The sequence below is a fragment of the Pelodiscus sinensis genome, chromosome 1 (assembly GCF_052426305.1).
Source record: "Pelodiscus sinensis isolate ZL-2025 chromosome 1, ASM5242630v1, whole genome shotgun sequence".
Lineage (NCBI taxonomy): Eukaryota > Metazoa > Chordata > Testudines > Trionychidae > Pelodiscus > Pelodiscus sinensis.
In genome coordinates, this window is record NC_143052.1 from 106,866,282 (window position 1) to 106,883,149 (window position 16,868).

Sequence of the window (16,868 nt, forward strand, 5' to 3'; positions counted from 1 at the left end):
CTCTGTATGGAGCAGTGCTCCAATGGTGATTTAAAGGCCCCAGGGCTCCTGTCCCTACTGTCACAGTAGCAGTGTCAGTGGCCATCATCTCCCCCCGCCCCCGCTCTCGCCCCCTCCCACACACCCTTTGATAAGCCTGCAAAGTCCTTAAAGACAGTAAGTGCCTGGAGCCTTGGTTTTATGTCTTGCCTAATAGATAGCACACTGCATGCTGTTGCAAGGACACTTTTTCATTGCTGACATAGGACATGGCTTCTCTAAGGGCTGAATCTATCAGTCCAATCGGAGTTGATTAAATCAATTGCCTAGCACTCTCCCATTGACTCTGGCACTCCACCAAAATGAGAAGAGTAAACAACGGGAGCGTATCAGCTGTCGACTTAGAACAGTGAAGATACCACAGTAAACTGGCCTAAGTACGTTAACTTCAGCTATGTTATTCAGGCAGCTGAAGTTGCGTAACTTAGGTTGATGGCCCACAGTAGTATAGACATGGCCTAATAGCTGCATACTACCTTCCATTCAGATGCAGACCGAGTCTTATGTTGCACTGGGCTCAAGCAGACATCAGAGTTTAAAACAGGAAAATACAGGGGAAAGGGCAGAGTAGTCTTGTTAATTAAGCCTTTACACCACAGCATCAGTGGGATTACTGGCGCTATTAACATTAAGCAGGAGCTTTTGTGCTTTGCTGGATAGTGACAGAGTGCTCAGTGCCTGGCAGGCTTGAGCTCTCTGGTTATAAAATCTGATGAAATTACAATCCAGGTAAGCTAGGTTTTAGGCCTTGTTTACTTTCTATACATATAAGACAATAAATATAATTAATACAGAAAAATACAATTTCATTGATTTATCAAAGTACGTAGGCATTGTTTGGTAATGAAAACTTAAGGAAGATGTGCTCTTTCCTCATGATGGTGTTCTATAAAGGTTTAATTGGCAGGAATTTGGATGGTTGCTGCGATAGCAGTAGAACTGCTTTTTAAGAATAAAGTACTAATTCATGAAGATTGTATGTTGAGATTGTTATTGGATGTTTATTGTATGCAAATATTGGTTTAATTTAATAGAGGGCTGTGAGGAAAAAACAGCAAGGAAACAAAGAATGGCTCAGGATATGTCATACCTCAAATGCTTGAGTGTTGTTAAGGAACGATGCCTGAATTGTTATCTTTGAAGACTTTACCTTCTTCCCAGTCAAACTAGTGTTGTTAGAAAGCCCACAGCTGGGAACACAAAAGGCCTATTAGCCATTAGGGTTCATGAAAACCAGACTAGAAGGGTTTGGATGGAAAATCCACTAGGAAGCAATAAGTGCTGACGGGATTCAGAAGATAATAAGATTCTTCAATCTGAACCATGACTGGACAAATGCCTCAGAATAAAGTAGGGCTCACTTTGCCACTCAGTCTTGCAGCAGGTAGCAGCTCAGAGATAGTGAGTTTCCCATTTCTTCTGCCTGCTAGAAGGGAAGGAAAGAGAAGTAATTTAGTTTCCTGAACCTCTAAGGCCCATAATTCTCTGGAGAAAGGTCTTTCTATGATATTTTCCTGAAGGAGGAAGATAACAGGTGTTACCATCCTACTTCTTCTGTGGAGGGCTCATACAACTGAAATCCTGGTTACAGTGTATTTATCATGTAATATCCCACAGTGCATTGGTTTCCAGGTCAAACTCCAAATGATTTTGATCTTCCATCTAAAATGACACATGCAGGTTCAATTGATACTGACCTCGTCTTCTCTTGCCCTAAGCAGTTGCACAGTGGTGATGTTTGCAGCTAACCACTGAGTGTTTCTGCAGAGGTCAAAGTGATTCTAATATAGCCATTACTTTACAGGGGTTTTGTAAGGTTTAATTAATGTTTGTGGAGAGCTCTGAGGACCTTTGGATGAAACAGGGTATAGAATTGCCAAATGTAATTATTTTATTGTATTTAGTGTATGAGTGTGTGTGAGTGGACTTCTTTATCCGAAGGGAGCCTTGATTATCACAGAAAATGAGAGAGGAGATTAGAATGAACCTCCAAAGAGCACTTTATGGTATGTCATTTTTTGTTCCTTTTCAACTTTAGAGAGGATAAGAGAGTCTAATGACTTGAATTATTCCCTTAGCACCAGGGATTGACTAATTTGTTGAGCCTGTTAACCTCATCTGGCAGGTTTCCCTCCCCCACTCCAAATTATTACAGTTATTACCAGTGTGTAGTCAGACTGCTGAATATGAAATATACAGCTTCAACCTGTTTAAGCTCCAGTCCTGTAACTGAGTCTACACTGATAGACTTTTGTTACGGTGAAAGAGGGCATGGCTGAAGTACAACTGCACTCTGGCTACCCTCATCTGTCGGAGGAATCAGTAGTGCCAACTGGGGACTGGAGGTAGTGAATGACTCCCTCACCCATCCCAAGGTTTTTTCACTTCCATAAGCCACAGAATCAGGGTGGATCTGGCCTGACCACTTTTAAGCGGTGGTCTTATGCAGATCAGTGCAACTGGTGCCAAAGTGGTATGGAACATTGCTCCAGTGGTATGGTCACAATGCCACTGAATTTTGACCCAACTGCTCCTCCATACAGATGGGAAGCCAGGCCAAATATAAATGAGTTCTGTAACAATCTGGCACATGGAGTGACTATTGCTGTAGGGCACAAATTGGGGAGTCTGCTTGACTTCTGGTGCCACTGGCTCATGAATTATGTGAATAAGAGAAAGGGAAGACTTCCTGTCCGAAGGAGACCTGGGGTCCATGTGGAAGGAGCAGGAGCTAGAGCACAGCTCGAGGTGGGGAAAAAGGTGGGGACTGGAACTACCCAACCTTAGGAAAAATACGAATTGGTACCACTCTCTGATACCCGTTGGGTGTCAGAGCCAGGTGGTATACATTAAAACAGTGCCGGGGGGGGGGGGAACCCCTTAAAATCTTAAGCCTAATTCTAAAACCACTCCATACCCAAGTGGAGTAAATGTGAATCCTTCCCAAGGAGGGTTGTTAGTAAGAGAGCCACACAGAGAAAAAAGATTCATCCAAATCCATTTCAAGGCGTCTTTTAGAACTTCTTTTTTTTGCTGTATCTACTGTTGCTAACTATCCTCTTTATATTAAACGAGATACAACTTTGATATTTTGTTATCTAGCAGCAGCAAAAGTAGTACTATTGATCTAGTCATGAACTGAAAGGGATATAATATTATGCAAAAAAGATTCTAAAATATGTTAGTAAAAAGATTTTAGAAGAAAAAAAGGTGTACACCCTACTTTGAAAGCCTTCTCAATGGTAAAAATTTGTAGGACAAAAAATTGCAACCCTTTCCATTGTCAAAGAAACCCCTCAACCGAATAAAATCACAATATAACACAACACTGTAGCTTTAATAATTATTAAGAGAACAGAGCACAAAGTTATTGCATTTATTTTTTAAAAGAATATGCTTTGAAAAATAATACACTTTTTATATTTTGCCTTGGTAAAGGAAGCTTATTAAAATCTGTTACCATGATAGTTCCAATATGTAAAAATTGTAATGTTCTTTTAAACTGAGATTTTTAAGGAGTTAAACTGCTGTTCTTTCTGTATTTGATGTATGTGTTCTTATGTTCATTAAAATGAGGTGCCTGGGGGTAATTTAAATGTGCAGGTCAGATATTACATCTCTGCCAATATTAGTACCCAGGAAAAATGAGCGTTTGGGCAGTATCCAGTTTTCTATTATTCTTTATAGTGTGTCGTTTCCTTCCAACACCAAGACAAATGACAAAGTGCTGAAACATCAATGAGCTTTGGCCCAGGCTGCATTTGATAAAATATACAAGTAGGGTGCAAATGTCATCAAATGAACCCAGCAAGCGGACTGGAGGCAAGAGCGACGAATTCTGAAGTGTCAACTGTAGATTCTAGTGATTTGCTGCCATTTCAGCTTATAGTCAAGTCTTCAGTGCATCTCTAGGGTATAAACTATTGCCTGTCATGTGTGTGGCTTTTCCTAGCACTGGCAAGCAATGTAAGCCTCCACTGCCCAGTTCACTAAATAAAAATGTCTGGTGTCTATAGCCTGGTGTGGAGGTCAGACATATCTTTATTGGATCTTTTATTTTAATTGTAGCCTACAGGTTTCCGTCTGATGCCATATTAGTAGTGAACCTCAGAGTGTGTCTGCAAAGAGTAGACTTTTCTGGTGTAACCCTTAGATAGCCCTGTTGTACAGCAAACATGAAGCACTTATTTTCAATATATATTTCTATGAAAAATATATATAAAAATATACTTTTGCTAAGAATGCCAAGTAGAAAACTACTTATCAATTTAAAAAATTATCTATATATTTCAGAGAGTGTGTTTTATTCTCTTCTTCCAAAAGTAGGTCTAAACACTACCCACCTTGCTCACATGAGCAGTCTCAATGACTATAGGGGGCCTTATAGGCACAACTCGGAGCCAGGAGCAGCAGCTTCTTGAACCACCACAAGAGCAGACCTGGCAGACTCCCCTCCAATTCCCAGTTTCCTTTCCTTTTTCCACTCTGATCTGAGAACAATAATTTAGGATCTATTCAGTCAGATTTAAGCACATACTTAAGTCTATTCCTATAGGCTATGTCTACATTACAAAGAAAAGTCAGAAAAAGATACGCAAATTGCAAACCACAATTTGCGTATCTTTTTCTGCTTTTCTTCTGAAAGAGGCTTTTCCAACATTTGGCTAGTCTACACGGGCCAAATGTCGGGAAAAAACCCTCTTTTGGAACATCCCTTCTTCCTTGTGAAACAACGTTTACAGGGATGCCGACAAAATGCGTCCACTTTTCTGACTTTTTTTCGGAAAAGCAGACATATTCTTTGGATGCAGCAGAGCTTTTCCAGGATACCTCCAATATGCCAGAAAAGCTCTGTAGTCTAGGGCTACGTCTACACTGGCACCCTTTTCTGGAAATGCTTAAAACGGAAAACTTTTCCATTATAAGCATTTTCGGGAAAAGCGCGTCTACATTGGCAGGATGCTTTTCCGGAAAAGCACTTTTTGCGGAAAAGCGTCCGTGCCAATCTAGACGCGCTTTTCCGCAAAAAAGCCCCAATCGTCATTTTCGCGATCGGGGCTTTTTTGCGGAAAAGAAATCTGTGCTGTTTACACTAGCCCTTTTCCGGAACAGTTTTCTGGAAAAGGACTTTTGCCCAAACGGGAGCAGCATAGTTTTTCCATAAAAACACTGACGAGTTTACATTAGATCGTCCGTGCTTTTCTGGAAATTCAAGTGGCCAGTGTAGACAGCTGGCAAGTTATTCCGGAAAAGCGGCTGATTTTCCAGAATAAGTGGCCGTGTAGACACAGCCTAGATGTATGGAAAAACATAAAAGTTAAGTCCCATTAAAGTCCCTGGGACTTAGGCATGTACCTTAAGTTAAGCACTTTCTACAGTACTTTGCTGAGTGGAAATGGATTACTGTACCATGATCTTACTGCTACTCTATACTATCAGTAAATTACAGCAACTCTTAAACCAGCTCAGCTACACTAACCAGGAAGTGGGAGGTGGAGTAAAGTTTCTATGCCCTACCCATCTCTGCTTACTTCTCACCCTCCAGTTAAGTGGCATCTACTCCTGTGTGCTCTCACTCAGAACCCAGCTAGTGCAAGTTGGAGCTAAAGGAGAGTTCTTAAAACCTTTTACTCTTTTGAGAGGGCATGTAACACAAATCACATTTCTCAGCCTAAGGATTGCAGTGAAACTCCTCATGTGAGTGAAATGAAGGAAGCAGGATTTAGCTATGGAATTCTATTTTTTCTATTATAGTTACAAGAGAATATTTTGGTTATTTATAGAGATGTTGCTGTCAAGAGCGAACAGTTTGAAAGATAGGAAGTTATTGGGTTACTGGCCTGTGAAAATTTGAGGGCTAAAATAAAAAATAAAAATATAAAATTAAGAACCCATTCTAATGCCCACTGACATTCTTCCACTGACTTTAGTGGGTATTGGATTAGGCCCTCAATAGCCAAAACTCTAATAAACTGCCTACCTTTAAGATAATCTTCACAATTAGATCGCAACTTTTGCCAAGTCTATGTAGCCAATGGAAGAACTGCAAAGTTCTTCTAAGCTTTTGCCTTGTCTTGCTATGTGGTAATGGTTAAGTGGGATCTAAAATTAAATACTTGACTGTTTTGGTACCCTTTATTCAGTGTTCATGGCGTGACTTTTTAAATGCAGTTTGTGATTTGGTACCCAGCCATTGTTCGAGTCAATATCTATGGCTTCTGCATTATAAAGGGGAAAGAAATTTAAAAACCTTTTTGAACTCGTGTTACTGGCTTTTTGTACGCGCTAAACAGCCATTTGTGAAACTTGACAGCATATAATTGTATTACTGATAGTAAATGTTTTTTGCACTAGCCTTTAAGAGATGTAACACATTTCAGTATTTTTACAATGTATTCTCTAGAAAGTGTGACTCTATTTGTCAGTTCAGAAAAAATATGTAACAATGAAACCTCAAAAGATGTTATGAAGTGTACAGTTTGTGATAATTTTATAAAAAAGAAAAGAAAAAGAAAAGAACACATTTGAAATATAATTTTATTCTATTTGTTTCATATGTATTTTGAACAAGAAATAAAGTGATTACAAATGATTCAGCTCTGTCTTTCTTATGAAAAGCGAACAGTGGGAAGTTACGAGAGATTTCTGGCCCGCATTCCAGTGAGTTATGTTTATGGATTAGACACATGCAGGCCCCAAATGGCAAAAGATTGTACACGGGTGCCCTGCTGCACCTTCATGGAGACACAGACATGGGCCCAAGCAAATCCACAATCACATGCGTGATTGAGGCCATAATTAAGCAAATAGCTATATCAGCAGGTCACATCCTTTTCCATATCATGATTCTCTTTTCTATACCGGGACCCTCTTTGCATCTAAGGCTTGATCCTGCACCCACTCACTAATTCTAAAAACTTCCCGTTGATTGGAACAATGCAGGATCAAGGGCCTAGCCAGGAACTCCTGCTATTTATCAAGGTGAGAAGGTAGAATACTCATAACCCTCTGAGACCTATATATATATATATAGGTCAGCTGCTTATTTCTACATGGAAGAATTAAAATGAGTTTTATCATGTGGTGTTCAAAAAAATGGTATACAAATAATACCATATTTATTGTATTAGAAAATATTTGTAAAATATGGTAAAAAAGTTTAAAATATCAGAAATTGCCCCATGGCATGCTCAACTGATTTTGCCTAAATGAAAGCAATGATATTTTCTATTGGCTTTCCAATCACACTTCTGATCTCTGGTTCACAAAATTAATCAGTTCCAAGTGAAATGTCTCCTTAAGACAGAAAATGCAATTTGATTTTGCAGTTCATTGTGTGAATTCACTTTCCAGCTGTGATCTGATGATTTAGTTTCCTTTGAAAGATTGCTTGTCCTTATTTAGGAAGAATAATTCCATTCCTATTCTGACGTTGGCTTTAATCTCAATATATCCTGTTTAATACATTAAAAGTCATATTGATCAGGAATATAGTCATGACTGCCATGTGTGTTACCACACATTTTAGAAAAATCAGCTGCTCTAGTAATCCTCCTTTCATGATCATTATTAGGGTCAGGTAACTACGGACAGATTCAGCTTTCGTTTTGGGGAAAAAAACTAAGTTTCTACCTTTTGAAGCAAAGGAGAGCTGGAAAACAAGAAACCTGAAGGTTTTAACAGACAGAAGGTAAATTAAAACACTCACAATTCATTAGTTTTTAGATTCTTAAGATTTTTAAGCCAGTCTCATGACTTTTGGGAGCCTGAGTCATGATTTGTGAGGGTCATAATTCAATAGAAGCACTTCCTGAGCATATGGCAGTGTCTAAATACTTCATTCCCTAATCACACAAGTGGTCTCATTGAACCTTGATTCAGCTCCCATTAAAGTCAACTTCTTTTGACTTAATTAGAATTGCTTTAAACTCTCAGTGGGCCATGGTTCAACCAGTACAAAGAAATAATATTTAAATAAAGTAGCCCAGTGTCTGAGAGTCTGTAACGCTGAAATGCTGGCTGTTCCCTCTTGGCGGCACTGTTGCTTGAAATGCTGGCTGCTCCCTCTGGGCAGCGCTGTTGCTGAAATGCTGCCTGTTCCCTCTGGGCAGCCCATGCTGCATGGGGAGTGCAGGGCCCAAATGTCCGCTTGCTCCCCCGCGGTGGCCTGGCTGAGTGGTGCAGAAGATGGCCAAGTGCCACAGAAGGAGGGGAAGGGGAGCGGGGCGGTGACATGCGGCATGACAGCGGCTCCAGGCCCCACCCCCTGGCCATGAATGTCACCACCCCGCCCCCGTTTGCCTCCTGCCATGGCACTCGGCTGACTTCTGCGCTGCTCAACAGGGCTGCTGCACGGGAGCAAGTGGCACAAGCGGCTGTTTGGTCTCCGCGCTCCCCATACAGCACAGGGCGTGTGGAGCCCAAAAGGGACTCTGTGGTCTCCTGAGTGAGAGGCAAGAGGGGGAGGAGAGCTGAGGTGGGGGGGAGGCAGTAGGAGGAGGAGGAGGAGAGAGAGAGAGAGAGAGAGACGGAGCGAGAGACTGGAGGCTCAGGAGAGACGACCAACATGGAGGAGAGACCTGAAAATCCCATCTTAGGACAGGCTAGTATTTAAATATATAGTCTATACCAGGGTGCGGAATTTTTTTTGAGTCAGGGCCTTTGACCAACAGAAAAATCAGTCAGAGGCTGCTCACAAGAGAGAAACAAACAAACAAACAAAAAGAGCCCTCCCCAGTGTGGGCTGCCCAATGCTGAGGGGAGCCCTGAGCCTCAGGGGCCAGATCCAGGCAAGCTGGGGGCTGCATCCAGCTCCCAGGCCTTAAGTTCCCCACCCCTGGCCCATACTATCACACTAATACAAAAATACTTGGCCTGAGCAATAGCTCTATTACAAAACAGAGTTAGAAGTCACACTGAAGTCTGTGGCAAAACTGGAAACCCAATTCAAATCTCTTGAGTCTCAGTTCAAAGCCAAACTGAACACACTTGTCCCAAAATTTACCCCAAAATATGCCTCAGAGGATTAGCCATGTTGGTCTGTATCTGCAAAAACAAGGAGGAGTCCTATGGCACCCTTGGGTATGTCTACACTACAGCACTAATTCGAACTAACTTAATTCGAATTAGTTCATTTGAACTAAGCTAATTCTAACTAGTGCATCTAGACCTAAAAACTAGTTCGAATTAGCGTTTTGCTAGGAATATCAGGTATTGAAGATAAGGAAAACTGGCACGGTAAGCCCCTTCCAAAAAACATGGCTGACCAAATCATTCAGGAAATTGATGAAAAAATCCAGACCAAGAAAAAGCTTTCCCCAACCCTCCCAGAAGAGGATGCACCAGAAGTAAATATTAGAAACATTAATAGTTTGAATTAGCGTTTTGCTAATTCGAACTAGCATGTCCACACTGAGTGGACCCTGAACCGAGGTTAATGATGGCCGGAAGCAGTGCCAGCAGGGCATCAGATTAGGACTTAGAGTGTGGAGCTGCTGCCTCAGGCTAGCCAAGGGCTGTGCTTAAAGGGACTCAACCCCCATCCCAGACAGACAGTTCTCAGGGGTTCCCTGCTTGCTTGTCTAACTCGATGAGGGACAGCAAAACAGTCCTGGCTTGCAGTGCCCTGAATGCCCACACTCGGCACATCACAGCACTCGGCCAACAGCCCGGTGGCACTTGCCGCAGGCTGCCATCCAGGGAGGATGGTCAATTGAGGGGCTGCAGGAGAACTTCCACCCCGAGGAGCCCGCAGAGCCAGCCCAGTCCTCCCCATCGGGGGCTCGTACCCCATTCCTCCCTCACCTCCTTCCACTTACCCCTCCCTAGCCCCCCTTCCTGATGTACAAAATAAAGGACACGTGTGTTCAAAAATAGAAACTCTATTTAACAAAACTGGGGGGGGGAATAAAACTGTGGGGAGACGGGGGAAAGGAGGCGGGAAAGGGCAGGAGAGAGTGTGGGAGAGGGGAGGGGGAAAACTGGGAGGTTTGAGTTCAGGGCCTGCAGGTTTGAGTTCAGCCCTCGGACCTCAGCCAGCTGCTCCTGGCGGAGCTGCAGGTCTGCCCGCACCCAGGCCTCCACTGTGCGGTGCATGGCTCGCAAGGACCCCAGGTGCTGGTCCCAGTACTCCTGCTCCGTGATGGTGGTCCGGAGCAGGCCGTGGGTGCGGGAGCATGTCCTGGGCAGGATGGTGCGCCCTGCACGAGCAGCTGGTGCAGCTGTAGAGAAAGAAGAGAAGTGGTCAGTTCTCCCTGGGGACGCAGCGGATGATGCCCATTCTCCTCCCCCCCCCCCGACATGAGGGCGACCATGCCCTGCACCGTCAGAGCCGCTGTGCTTGTACAGAGGCCATGGTCAGGATGTCTGGCTCTCCCCGGGACAGGGAGCTGCCCCAAGACCACACCCATGTCCCTGTGCCATGTATAGTGTGGCTGGGGTGGCGGAGGGAGGGGGGAGATGTCCCCTGCCTCTGTGTAGAGGGGACATGTGAAGGGAAAGCATCCTGCTGGGTCCCGCCCTGGGGTCGGGAGCATGTCAGGTCTCTTCACACATGCATGTGCCTATTGGGCCATGGCCCTTGGGTGTCACACAGCTGGAGCCACCTGCCCAAGGGTGGCATGGCATGTGCTCGCACGTGCACAGGTGTCTGCGTCATCCGTGGAAGGCATGGCCGATATGCACAGTCTCTGGTCTCCCTCCCAGCTCCCCCCCCCCCAAACTACTTAATTTAAACTACTTACCCGGTACGGTCTCCCTGGATGACCCTGCTGGAACAGCTGGCGGTGGCCCCAACGGTGTGCCCGGGTCAGGGCCCTCCGGTCCCGGCTCGCTGTCCCCCGGGCTGGCACGGACCGCCCTGCCCCCCAAGAGTCAGTCGAGGGCGGGGAAGTAAGGACAGGTGGCAGCCCCTGCTGCGGCGCCGCCCCTGGTGGCCCTGGTGTACACCTGACGCAGCTGCTTTACTTTCAGGCGCACCCTTTCGGGCCATGGCGGCTGCTATGCGGCCGTAGACAGCCGGGTTCCTCCACCTAGTGCGGAGATCATGGAGGTTGGGGGCCTGCCCCCAAACCTCAATGAGGTCCATGACCTCCGCACTAGACCAGGAGGGCGCGCACCGTCTACTGCCTCTGGATGGCCCCTGGGTGCTGGGGGACTGGGCAGGGGACGGCTCGCTGGCACTGGCTCCCTGGCTCATCGTGGGGCCACTGGGTCGGGGCAGAGACCGCTGGCAGGGCTGGCTGTGTCAAGTGCCATCTGGCCAGAGTCTACCCCTTTAAGGGCCTGGGGCTGGGGGAGAGGAGAGGAGTTTTCCTGGTTGTGCCCAGAGTGACCACCAGGGGAACCTGGGAAGGGCTAGCCTTCCACTAGTTCGAATTAAGTGGCTACACAGCCCTTAATTCGAACTAGTTAATTCAAACTAGGCGTTAGTCCTCGTAGAATGAGGTTTACCTAGTTCAAATTAAGCGCACCGCTAGTTCAAATTAAGTTCGAACTAGCGGATCGCTAGTGTAGCGCCTATCAAAGTTAATTCAAACTAACGTCTGTTAGTTCGAATTAACTTTGTAGTGTAGACATACCCCTAGAGACTAACAGATTTATTAGGGCATAAGATTTCATAGTGGGTTTTACCCATGAAAGCTTATTTCCTAATACATCTGTTAGTATCTGAGACTTGGTCCACGTTAGGACTTTATTTCAAAATAAACACCCCCAGATCAAATTTATAAGCGGAGCGTCCACACTACCAAGTCTGTTATTTTTAAATAAGGGGCTGTGGAATTCTAAATCTGTTCTCCTGCTTTTCATCAGGAGTAATGCTAATTCCAAAATAGTTATTTTGAAATAAAAGTAGTATGGTCACTCCGGTGCTGCTATTTCAAAATAACTACTCCCCAGAGTAACTCATACTAATTACTCCCCAGTGCCTCCTGGGGTTCCAGGTCCAAAAAGCATGTCCACATTAAGGGAGCCTGCTTCAGACTTATTTCAAGGCTTCCATGTAGTGTGGATATTCATTTGAATTTGTTAAATTGGGAATTATTAAGTTAAATTTAGTAATTTCTAAATACTTTCCTAGTATAGACATGGCCTCAGGTGCCACAGGACTCCAAAAGTATGCAATAAACATAATTTTATGTACATATTGTAATCTAATTACAATTTTATACTTTACCAAAAGCAATTATAAAAAAATACAACTCTGCTATCTTGATATTTAACTTATCCTTTACATTGAGGGTTTTTTGCCATTTGTGTTAGGGTATGTCTACACTACCCTCCTAATTCGATTTGAATTTCCCGGGCTTCATTTGCAAGTGCGGCATGCCTACATTACCCTCCTAGTTCGAATTAAGAGGGTAGTGTAGACATACCCTTATTGATTTCTCTTCTATATTTGCATTAACACAGCATATGCTAAAAAAAGTTTGCACTATTAGGCATAATAAACTTCTAAGTTATTTGATCCCATTCTTAGGATCCTGTGTTAAGGTCATGTTATTCCAGGACTCAAATGTCAATTTTAAAGAGTTGCAACTTTTTAAAACTATCAAACTTGTTTTCTTTAAGCAAGATGTCTTCTCACAGTCCAGGAGACACCTCTGCTACAGAGTTAATCTTAGGTTATTTTCAAACCTATTAGCCTAATTGCCCTGGCTACCCAGTCACACACACCCCAGCCCAAAATCTTGCACTTAGTGCCATTCTCTATGAATACCAACAGCTTGGGACCTGCAGCTGTTGGTTCCTGATTTAAAGAAAAATTGAGGTCAATAGAACTCTTCCAGTTGGCTTAGAAGGGTTTTGGATAATTGCTTTGTAAAAACGGAAATCTCAAAAGGGCTGAGTCACACATAAGAGCTAGGACAAACACAAGAAACTAATTTCTATTTTACTCCCAAACTGAAGACAATCTTTCACCTATTTGAAATAACCAAAGAAAACAGAAACAGGATAAAACAAGAGAAGGAAGATATTTCTCACTGTCCACTCACAATGAATAAATCAAATGCTTCCACTGACCGCAGAATTTAACCCATGTATGTGTTCTTACCACAAACTGTCTTTAGCAAAACAACATAAAGTAACAAATAAAGTTACTTAATGATAAACTCAAATATAGTCAAGTGCACTTCTAAGATGCAGCCACTGTTTCAGGAAAGAATGAAGGAAAAGTCCAGAGCAGATCAAGGAAAGGGAAATGCAATATCTGCCAAACCCACCTGGCTGCCACAAACAGACAGTGCCCTTAATTATCACTCCTTGGCTGCCACATCTTTACTCTCTCTCTTTCTCTCTAATCCCTCTGGCCTGGCTTTAGGAAGTAAATCTTCCAAATACCACCAGTAGCAGAGCAGTCTGGCAGATGGCATTCATGTATCTGAATAGGAATATATTGCATTTCCTAATTCCTTCAAATGCGGCAATGAAAGCTCTCTGAAACTACCTATCTCTGGTGCTTTATGGATCTCAGCTAGCTGATTGTGAAAACATGCCTAAAATATTGTAATACAAGCTAATGGGCGCATTAATTGTACTACATAAAGCCCACGAATGCTCATATAAATTGTGATTGTCTTCAGAGTGCAGCAAATTAAGCATAAATTTCAATTGCCATCGTTCTCTGGAAATACTGTCAGTGTGCTTCCTGCAAGCGATACTGGGTTTCAATATTTACATCAGTTCTTAATTGTATTTGACTATGTATGTTCTATTCCATTCGCACATGCAGAGACGCTCCCCACACACTCAATAAAACAAGGTAAATTATTTACAGTGAGATCAGAAATGTAATGAAAAAAGCTTAAAATACTCATTTGGGAAATGGTTGAATGATAGTGAAAGCATATGATAAAGTGGGTTTTATTAATGTATGTTTTTTACAGCCTAACATTTCCTGCTTAAGGAATAATCTTTTTAGCTATCCAGCCTGAAACATTTAGATTTACCATTCAGCACAAGATTTTTGTGTCTCAGCTACTGACCCTAGCAAGGATTAATGGATTTGCTCAGGAAATGTTTGCATTCTTCCCTTTCAGCAAAGACCTGGAGGATGGTGCAGGGTGATCACTCATACACCCAAAATAATTGCTCTTGAAGCATTCCACAGGACTCTTCTCCGGGACTCTTAGGGAATGTCTACACTACATGCCTCTGTTGGCAGAGGCATGTAGATTTGTTTGTTCAGCAAAGGTAAATGAAGCCGCGATTAAAATGATCGCGGCTTCATTTACATTTACATGGCTGCCGCGCTGAGCCGACAAACAGCTGATCAGCTGTTTGTCGGCTCGCCGCTAGTCTGGACGTTTCCCCTGTCGACATCAAAGCCCTTTGTCGGCAGCCCCGGTAAACCTCATTCCACGAGGAATAACAGGGCTGCCGACAAAGGGCTTTGATGTCGACAGGGGGAACGTCCAGACTAGCGGCGAGCCAACAAACAGCTGATCAGCTGTTTGTCGGCTCAGCGCAGCAGCCATGTAAATGTAAATGAAGCCGCGATCATTTAAATCGCGGCTTCATTTGCCTTTGCTGATCTGTCTAATCTACATGCCTCTGCCGACAGAGGCATGTAGTCTAGACACAGCCTTAGCGTTCAATATTTTTAGGGCTAGATTGTGTCTATGCCTCTAACCTTGTACAATGAATGGTGCAAAGTTCATCTAACCCAGGACAAACTAAGGGAAGGAATTGAGACTTGTGACGTTATAGTTCCTTCCCATTTGCCTAAGGGGGCAGTAATCTGTTGTGTCATACTACCTCATTTCCCCTGAAGAAAGGGAGGCTGAACCAAAGCTTGGCTCATTCCCTGCCTTCAACATTTATTTGGGGGTGAGGAGAAAAAAGCATACAACCCCTCTGATGTTTCCTATGCCAATAGTTAGGAAGTAAGGAAGTGAGGAATTTTATTCCCCCTTATGCTGCTTTCTGACTAAATCAACAAGGCCAGGACCTGGCACCTAGAAAAAAGAACTCTCTCTTAATCAGTAAAAACAACTAATAGCCTTGTAGCACTTTTAGAGACTAATCGAAAATATAGATGGCATCATGAGCTTTCGTGGGTACAACCCACTTCTTCAGATGAAAGTAATGTATTAAAGATATTTTACTCCTGACGCTGCTAAGAAATTGTTACACCCCACACCCCCAAATTTATTTGCTGTAAAATTGCTGCAATAAATTCTTAGTCTGTAATTATTCTTAGGAAGTAACTGTCAGTATTAGTATTAGTACTGTTGAACTAAAACTTATCCCAGAACTCCATTAGCGTAAAATCTTCCAAAAACTGCCTTCCTGGTTCTCACTGAGGGATGAATACCAGGAACAAAATCATGTAAAGTGCTATTACCTGCTTGTCCCCTTGACATGAATGGAAGCTGCAAATGTCCAGATATGGCTTGCTGTTGCCTAGCTACTCTTGTGATGCAGTATTTCTCACCTAAATTAGAAAGTAAAGGGCTATTAAGAAAAAAGGAGGAAAGGAAAGGAAACTTGTTTAGTCCATGAAGAAGGCTTGAGTTTGATACAGTTCAAATCTGTCAAAGGTTCATTTTGGTTGTTGTTTTTTCATCCAAATGCAACCCCTTATCGCTAATGATCAGTGGATGCTTCTGAAGAGCAGGTTTCTTCCAAATGAGTGGATCTTAAAATGAAGCCATTTTGACAGCAGATTATAAAAGGTAAGGTGCTGAAGAGTACAAGAATCTATGATTTCATCACTCTAAAAGCTCCTTAAGAAATGGATGATAGTCTACTAAATAACAAGTCTTACTATGTGTCTGCTACAGGTAAAGGCTCATAAGAAATCTGTAAAAACTATGTTTTTCTGTGTTACATTCCAACTGCTTACTGCTGTCCATATTGAATTAGCCACCAGGAATGTGATATACTTCTTGTGTGCCAGTAGCATGGGGTTTGCTGAACAAAATATTAATCAAAATGCTCTTGGGCATGAATGGAGAAGCACAGTCACATTTCCTTCAGCTTTTTACCTGGGAAAAGGAAAACTCAGTGAGTTTTACCATCAATCTTCTGTAGCAATGCTTGGTGACAGCAGTCAAATAAATTACTTTTGCTGTTCGGTGTCACTTCATATTATTTAGATTTAATAAACTAATATAGCAAGGAAACTGCTTTCCCTTCCAGTGCTTGAATGTGTACAGTGGCCTTCTTCAAATGGTGAGCATTTTAGTTCAAGTCGGACTAAATCTTACAAACAAGCTAATATCTTCCTGAAAAGAAATGCAAAGACAAATGATTTCTTATTCATGCTAATCTACATTTGAGGAGGGAGGGCTTATTATGCAAACAGGACTCGAGCATTTTTTTGCCACCCGAGTGGATTCATTGCAACTAATAGACTTGATTCTGCTCTCACTTTTATCATTTTAATTCTATTGACCTAAGTTAGGTTAATATCTAATAGTGCAGGACCAACTTGGCATCTTAGAACTACACTGACTGGTAAGTCATTTTTCAATAATAATTGGAGTTAACCAGCTTTCCTTCTTGCTCGTAATCCTTGCTTGCTAAATCCCCGCAATAGGATTAGTTCTCTATGAGACACAAAGTAAACATGGGCCTGTGAAATTTACACAGTTGCGGACATGTGCAATATTATCACAAGTCTCGCGATATTTGCGATGGTGGGGCAGGTTGTTTATTTTTCATAAAGCCTCAAGCTCCCAGCGTATGTCTAGACTACATGCCTCTGTCATCAGAGGCATGTAAATTAGACTACCCGACATAGTCAATGAAGCGAGGATTTAAATATCCCCAGCTTCGTTAAAATAAAATGGCCACCGCACTGTGCTGGCTCAGCTGATCATCGG